Source organism: Camellia sinensis, chromosome 3 (genome assembly GCF_055761805.1).
Source record: "Camellia sinensis isolate YWXY chromosome 3, ASM5576180v1, whole genome shotgun sequence".
NCBI classification, from domain to species: domain Eukaryota; kingdom Viridiplantae; phylum Streptophyta; class Magnoliopsida; order Ericales; family Theaceae; genus Camellia; species Camellia sinensis.
The window spans coordinates 154612757-154621740 of NC_138963.1; the positions used below are offsets into that span (position 1 = coordinate 154612757).

Below are 8984 nucleotides of genomic sequence, written 5' to 3' on the forward strand. Positions count from 1 at the left end.
AATCCCCGCTCGAGCGCCTGTTTCTCCGCTCGAGCGGACAGGCCAAAACTGGAAAATCTGGAAAAATAAAACATGATCGGACAGGCAACTTTGAATGCATTTTTGCATTTTGCTTCGGGGGCGCTGCCCCTCAACCCCGCCGTGGCGCTGCCCCGGACCCGTCATAATCAGCGAAGTGGCAATCTTGAAAGCTTTATCATCACAAACTTCTCTGAAATGCTTGATTCGGGTTGGATTCGCACCTAACAACTCATAGCCTCACTGAAATAAAAGTGCGAATAAAATTACAACTCAAAGGAGTTTTGTCAAACGGGATTGCCAAGAAATAAAACCTAACAATCTCCCCCTTTGGCAATGCCGTGACAAAACACACCTAACAAGTAAAATCCTAAACACCCCAACCCATTACAGCCATCAAAAGCCAACTTCTTTTTCAAGATTAAGATCTGCAAAACAGGTGTTAGTGCCACAATCTCCAAAACAACTATTAGTCCCACAAGAGTATATGAAAGAGTATATGACACGATTAACTTGAAACATGAGATGGAAAACATGAATAGATGAAGACTAAGACTCATGATAAACAACTCTCAAACAACAAAAGCAAGATCATAGACCACCCCAAGCAATGATATGACGATGTAAAAATCAGGGGCATGCAAGAAGGGCAAATAGTGCATAGCAACAGCAAAACATATAGCCAATCTCAGAAGCCAACATATCAAAGTGTTCATGCTAAACAACTCTTGCAATGAGAAACCAAACTCCCTTACCAACCCAAATCAAGATGAACCAAACTCCCCCTCACTAAAAGCAACCACAAACACTGAAAACAGTGAACAAGAAGAAAACGACAAAAAATAATATGGTGGAGCAAGCAAGGCATTTCAGATTTGTACCTTAAAACACACAAGATTATCCAAGAAGCACAATTACTAGTAAACACAATGTGCACAGTCTGTAGAAAATTCCTCATGAAAGAAAGTGATGCATTATGTGAAAAGCATAGATCCCATGATAAAAAGTGTGTGTGTGACTCTCGGAGTTCGACAAACACTAGATTCAATCCAAGTAGTGATATGAAAGCTGGACCTCCGACAAGAGAATCTTAAGCACGACAAAGGAAAGTCAAACCACTAGGAATCAAGGGGTATTTGGTGAGTAAAGGCGGAGGCTCCCCCTCAATCAATGAATCTTTTTCCTCTTTTTTTTCTTTCTTTCTTATGCACATTTTTTCCTTCTTTTGCATATTTTGTCTTCTTCTCTTTCTTGTTCTTTTTCTTTTTCTTTTTCTTTTTCTTTTTCTTTTTCTTTTGCACAATCATTGGTGGCTGACACGCTCAAGAGTATGGAAACCGAACCAGAGAAGCATGGATATAATAATGATGGCCTGGTTGGTGACTCTGAGGTAGCCTTTTCCTCATGGCTGGACTGCAAAGAATAGAGGGGAAAGCCATGGAGGTGCAAAAACGATGGTAGGTGGTTAAGAGACTCAACATCACCCATGATATGCTAGTATAGGTCAATTCCTCTAGAAACGCAAAAGATCAATGACAGAAGTCCATAAAAAATAATCACTAAGGCGGAAGACTCCAAAATTTGCTAATCCAAGAATGTGTACAGAATGAGACATACTAATCAAAAAACACACACTCCAAAACGAGTAATGACCACAGAAAGTACACATATATTAACAAGTAATGGATATTCTCATCAATTCCAATATGCACCAAGGACCACTAAAAAATTTCAAGCTTGCAAAACCATACTAAGAAAATCTTTTTGGAATTTTTCTTTTTATATTTTTTTTCAATTTTTTCTTAACCAAAGCAAGACAAAAAACAAACAAGCACACATTAAAAGACCCGAAAAAAAAAACACACAAAAACCTATAAACTAAAACGACCAAACTAATTAACACAAGTCAACTTTTCTCACCCAAATCTTTTTGGTCTTAACAAAATCAGGTCTAGCGGTCTTGGTAAGTGTCGTGGTGTAGTGAACACCCTCATGAATCTTGGTATTCCGCCTAGACATGTAAGTCGAATTTCTACCCTTTTGAGGCACTCTCCCATGCAACTTATAACAATAAGGGCGAATATGACCATGCATACCACAATGATGACAAATAAAAACAGGGTGTACCTTCTTTTCTTTTACTTTACCAACTCTAGGGAGTTTGAGAAGTCTTTCATCTTGTTGAATCTTTTGTCCTCCCTTTCCTTGAGTTCTTGTATCATAAGATGAGGAAGCAATCTGTTTTTGCTCTTTCTTACCACCAAAGCCAATGCCACTCTTGTCACAACTCATTTGTTGAGATCCAATGATATCCTTCAAAGTCTTTGATCCTCTGTTCCAAAGACCAATGGTAGCCATAGCACACTTGAGCTCTTCCTCTTTCTTGACCATTAGTTCTTCCAAAGCAACTTGTGACATCTCGAGAGATTCAATCTTTTCTTCATACATGACATGGGTTTGCAGTAGCTCATTCCTTTCCGTCTCACAAGTCAACAATTTTGCACAAAGAACTTGTCGATCATCAGCTACCTTGATGGCATTAATCCTGGCCTCGGAAATCTCCTCCTTAAGTTTGACATTCTCACTTTCACATGCTTTGAGTTTCTTTGTGAGTTTGTCATTCAATTTGAATAACTTAAGAGACTCCTTATACAACTTTTCATAAGCTTGCTCAAGTTCTTCATGATCGCTCTCCGAGGATTCATCATCAGTGATATTCTCAACTGACCTCTTTGGAGAATCTATTTGTCCTTCAGCTTCAGAAGCCGCCATGAAAGCAAGAAATTGTTTATGACCCTATTCGCCTTGACCTTCATTGTCACTTTCATCTTCATCAGATTCAGATTCATCATCCCAAGTGATGGCAAGGGCTTTCTTCTTCTTCAAACGAGTGGGGCATTCTTGAGCAAAATGGCCAAATCCTTGGCATTCATAGCATTGGAGTCTTTCAGAGTTTCCTTGTATCATTCCTTTCTCCTTCTTGGCTATAGAATTAATTTTGAGTTTATCTTTGCCTTTAGATTTATGAGAATGAGTAGATTCCAAAAGATTAGGATTCTTTTTCAAAAAGGATTTTTTAAATTGTTTAACAAAAGCAGCCATAATCTTGGAATCTATATCACAATCCTCATCAGAATCCTCTCTAACTTTATGAGCACTACTAAAAGCAATATCTTTTTGTTTCTGTTTGAAATTCCTGTGTGCCTCATAAGTTTGGAGATTTCCAACCAACTGATCCAGCTTGAGGTTGTCAACATCTTGAGCCTCCTCAATAGCCGTAACTTTTGGTTGGAACCGATCGGGCAAGGATCTCAAAATTTTTCCCACAACTTTGGATTCTGGAATTTTTTCACCTAAATTGAAGCTGGAATTTACAATGTCACTCAACTTCGCATAAAATTCATCAAAGGTCTCACTATCTTTCATTGAAAGGTTTTCGAAACTAGATGTGAGCCTTTGAAGTTTTGAGCGTTTAACAGAAGGAGTGCCCTCATGAATAGTTTGTAAGATATCCCAAGCCTCTTTTGCGACTTCACAATTACAAATACGACTAAATTCTTCAGGTGTGACAGCGCAAAAGAGAGAATTGATAGCTTTACTATTCCAGCTACTATTTTGGTAATCAGTTGTGTCCCACTGATCAATTGGTTTGGGGATTGTAATTCCATCAACAGTAATTGTTGGTTCAGTCCACCCATTCATGACGGATTGCCAAACTTTTTCATCAATAGATTTTAAAAAAGATCTCATCCGAGCTTTCCAAAAAGGATAATTGGATCCGTCAAGTAGGGGTGGTCGAACCATAGAATTTCCTTCACGAATTGTATCCATTATCACAAATCAAACAAGATCTCGTTCTGAAAGAAAATATTTTTTTTTAAAAAAAAATAGAACGACCCGCTCTGATACCAATTGAAAAATCTAGAAAACCCCTAGATGTTGATTTGTGATTATGTATCAATTTTAAGCAGAATATAACAATCCCAATCAAACAATCAAACAATCAAGACAAAGAGACACAGCGATTTAACGTGGAAAAAACCACAATTGGACACCTCCAACTGTGATCAAAAAACCACGGGCAACAGCCACAAGAACAATCCACTAAGAAGAATTAAAGGAATTACACAGGTATACTCTCAATTACCTAGCGAATCCACAACGCCTAATTGAACCAACCTCTATGTGCCTCTTCCAACCCCATCTTCACCACGGAATTGTCTTTCTGATGAGCCACTCCGGATTCCACCAAAGCTTCAGGCTCGAATTCTTCAGAATCCACAACTGAAGAACAACACACTCTTTTATAAAAAAAAAACACAACCTTTGATGTACTCTCTTTAGAACATGAGTTGAATACTCAATAAAACATCAAAGAAAACTCCCAAAGTATCCCCAGATATAAACCCTAGAAACCAAAAAGAAGATCTGGAGAAGTCCATTCTAAAATCTGACCCAACACGCGAATTTATAGAATCTGTCCCGCGATCTCCGCTCGAGCTCAACACAGCCCGCTCGAGCGGACTGACCAAAAATCTAGAAAAATAAAACATGATCGGAAAGCTTTATCATCACAAACTGCCCCGGACCCGCCAAGGGGCGCTGCCCCCTGGACCCCCGCGAGCTGACCGGGCAGCTCGATCCCCGTCATAATCAGCGAAGTGGCAATCTTGAAAGCTTTATCATCACAAACTTCTCTGAAATGCTTGATTCGGGTTGGATTCGCACCTAACAACTCATAGCCTCACTGAAATAAAAGTGCGAATAAAATTACAACTCAAAGGAGTTTTGTCAAACGGGATTGCCAAGAAATAAAACCTAACAGTTGGGTATCGAAATACTGTTGGGAGGTGTAGGGATTACCACTGGGAGGAGAGCAGGCCAGGGAGTGCTGGGTATCGGAGGGAGAGATAACAATTCAAAAATCTTAGATAATGATTGGTTCGAGAAACCATATTTGGAATAGGGAGATGTGAATCTTGATGATATACCAGTTGTTTTTACTTACTAGAGATATGGCATTCACATTTTAATAAAGTTTATCTATGAATATCATTTGAATGCATAACTTTTTAACTTTAATGGGAGCATTTGATTTTGTTTTAGTGGTAATGAGTTACAGTTTTTTTTTTTTTTTTTAATTACAATTCACATTGACATATTTCCTTTGGTTGGAATATAGGTTTCTGATGGATTCTGTCGAAGCCTATTTTTGATCGATGATGGTGTTATTGATTATTTAAGGAAGTGGAGTTGGGTGGAAACTTGGAAATGTTGGAATTACGTAAAGTCTGGATTTCATATAAAATTATTGTTGATGATGAGGAAGATTTTGAGTAATGGAAATATGAATGTTTCATTACGTATTAAATTGTTGATTCCTTATATAATTGAATTGAACCTTAGGCGAATTATAATATTTGTACACTCATGCATTGCGTTGCATTGCATCCTCATGGTCTTGGAACATGTGTCGGATATTTTAATGAGGTATTTGCATAGATTTGAAAATGTAGTGTATATTCACTGAGGTGCCCAATTGCCTTTCCGTGCTTGATGCCGGGAAATGTGGGGGGATATTGTTGAATATGTTTTGAGGTGCCCAATTGCCCTTCTGTGCTTGGTGGCCCGTAAAAGTGGGAAAGTTGTTGGAAACTTTTTGGGTGTTTAATTGCCCCTCCATGCTTGGTGGCTAGAAAATGTGGAAAGGTTTTGAAAAGTAATGGGCATCCAATCGCCCCTCCGTGCTTGGTGGCCGATAAATGTGGAAGTGTTGTTTTAAAATACGATAAGTGCCCCAATTGCACTTCCGTACTTGGTGACCGGTAAATGTGGGAGTATTTTAAATACGTACTGCAACTGTTAGAGTCAAACATGGGTTAAAATTGTACATAGAGCATTGGTTTTCAAAGGAAGTAAAGAGTCTTCAGCATATGGCATGGCATTGCATTGCATTATCATAATCATAATGAACATTTATATATTGTGTTAAAATTATTCCTACCGGGTGTAAAAGCTCACTCCCTTTTTATGGGTTGTATATTCAAAAATTTCAGGTGATGATGATGTACCTCCACCCCGTTAAGAAGCAAGTGGAGATCTAGATGGAGCACTGAAGCTCATTTTGATGCTTATTTGTTTATAGCTATCGAGCTTACTTGTCTGGGATAGGATTATATTTTTGTTATAATCAAGGCCTTAGCCTTGAAAGATGTAAGCCTTTAGGACACTTTTGATGTATTCTCTTTCCTTTTTTGTTGAAATCTTATGTATGTAATTTTATGAGTACTTATTAAGAAAGATGTATTTGTTTTATAAAATTGTTATATTTATCCTTCTCTATTCACACTTATATTAAGAAATTGGGTAACAATAATTGGTTGGTAATTATAAAATAGGTTACAAATATCGAGCGTGACATTTATCCAATTGCACCATCCATTCAATTAGCCTTTACTATTACGTGTTGCCAAGTTAGAACCAGAACTTATCTACCTAATGTAGTCATGTCTTGCACCAGCACTTTATTTGTCTTGAATACACGCAATTCCCAATGTTAAAGGTATATTGAAGTAATCTATTAGAGCCAAATATTCATCAAGTAGCTGCCACGACAGGGTTTTCTACTGATCTTTCTTGATATTGCCTCCGGATCTATTATTTTCATCTTGGAGGAAACCTTGCTTATGCTTGCTTCTAAGCTCAGAAAAGGTCATGAACAGCAGGAAGTGCTATAGCAAGATTTTGTTTTGGGGGAGTTTATCATTTATATAATTTGTCAACAGAGGAAAATAGATCATCTGCATCGAATGGTTTCAAGATGGGTATATGATACTATATTCCTTTCTACTTAATTTTATTAGAATTCTATTATTGTGCTTTACAAATTCCCTATTGCTTTAAAAATTCTATGCGGGAAGTCACTTTGTGCAAATTATGTCTAAGGTTAGGTCCCAATGGGCACTAAATTGAGCATACTTTTTTAATTAATGTTTAAATTTACTATCTGAGGGAAAATATAATGATAAATGGATTGCAGGTGCAAAATATAGTTGCAGAAATTGTTGATTCCAAGTTGAGCAAACAAGTAATTCTTCCTTCTTCTTGTAATTAATTTTCTATGTGAAATTCATGGCTTGGTATAGTGCTCACACAAGTTAAATTTCTTTTGCCACAATCCTGCAAATCCCTACAGATTACAAGATTCAAGCCGTCCCTCACTTGCATTCCCGCAGTGGAAGTGATGAGCCTTGTGACTGCTCAAGGTCTTAAATAATTCTACTCTTCTTTCTAGCATGTGTTTACCATTAGAGGTTTCATTGCATGAGGTAATTTTTTTTACTCATTTATTTTTGGAGGTAAATCTCTGTTTGTTCATGACGGTGGCGAAGCAGAGTGAATAGAATGAGGTGTGGAAAGACATTCTGAATGCAGAGAGTGATAAAATATTTGTGAAGGTAAATTTCCTTTTGTAGTGTAAATTGCAATTTTTTTGATTCTTAAATACTCACGTTAACACGTAAAGTTTAGGATGAGTGCGGTTCAGAGGTTGGAGAATAGAATCATCATAAACCAAATGTGGCTCATCTTGTTCTGTTGGTCACATCAAAATTCACACATAATATTTTCTTGTTTTGTTGGTCATTATTTTTATTTTTTTACCTGAAAAGTAAAAACAACTGACAAAAAATTGAAGAAAATTTCACAACGTCAAAGAAAAAAAGAAAAAGAAAAGAAAAGGAACCCTTCCCAAACCAAGCCCGCAATTTTTAAAGAACAATATCACTTGAAATCTTTGTAGGGTCGTGTGAATGAAGACATGTTTTCTATTGCTAAAGTAATTTCTTTTTAGTTACGAAGTGGGTAATGGATTATCAACTTAACCAGGAATCCTCCAATTTATGACCAAACCATCCATCCATTGTTGCTAATTTGTTGATTTGCTTGTGTTTATTATTATTATTATTATTATAGGATATCAACTTCTACATGCAGAAGGGAGAGAATCCCTTTTTTGCTGAGTTGTCTGAAAGAGCATATTTGCAATGAGAAGTTGCCATTGGTTACATGAAGAACAATACAAAGGTATCTATGCCTTCTAGTTTCAGAGTGTTCAAGTTTGAGAAATAGGAGATTTTTGGCACCGATATCATAATCCATATTTTCCTCTAAAAGACTTGAAACTTTTTTTTTTTTGGAAACTAGATGATAGAGCATTCAGATAATGCAACTTAATTCTGACACAAATGATTCAGTTTTTCCTTTGAAACTAGGTCACAATTACCTTTTATAAATTCTAGCTACTTCACAAGCATTCCAATTTTGTTGCTTTCTATTTTGTACTAAGTTTTATTTTTCCGCAGAAAACTCACAGCCCAAACCCAGATCCAGAGTTGACGTTTGGATTAAAGGGCATACAAGGAAGAAAGGAAAATCTGTGAATGAAGTGCTTGAGGCAGCAGTGGTATAGTGATATTAGCTCCATTATGTATATATTGCATTATAATTTAAACTCATATTAAAGATTGTTTAGAAACTTTTGGACAGTTTTAAGAAAATAAGGATAGGGTTTTTTGGATGATTTAGAACCGTTTGGATGGTTTTGAACTTGAAGATAGTTTTTAATGTCTATAAACATAGTTTTTGGATGGTTTGGAATGTAAAGACAGTTTTTGGATGTTCAGAACGTATGGATAGTTTTTTTTTTTTCAATGTTTGGAAACAGTATTTTAGTGGTTGATTGATACTTATATATATGTTTGTGAAGCTTGTAATGTTTTATTAGATTGTACAAAACATGTGAAATATTACTTGCTAAATTAAAAAAAAAAAGATTATTCATTTTCTACGGCATGCAACAAATGCCATTGTATTAAATATTCAACAACTTTCTATGAACGCCATGATTTGTTGCACTTATTTATGGCTAACAAAATAGGTTGTTGTATTAAATATTTAATGATTAG

At 36.4% G+C, this 8984-nt stretch overlaps 1 long non-coding RNA gene across 1 annotated transcript; it reads left to right on the top strand.

Moving 5' to 3' along the window:
- The first annotated feature begins 7374 nt into the window (after positions 1-7374).
- LOC114312178 (uncharacterized) lies at positions 7375-8766 on the top strand. Its single transcript, XR_014364667.1, has 3 exons — positions 7375-7475; positions 7993-8103; positions 8382-8766. It is a non-coding gene; the product is annotated as an uncharacterized LOC114312178 (long non-coding RNA).
- The last annotated feature ends 218 nt before the right edge of the window (positions 8767-8984 follow it).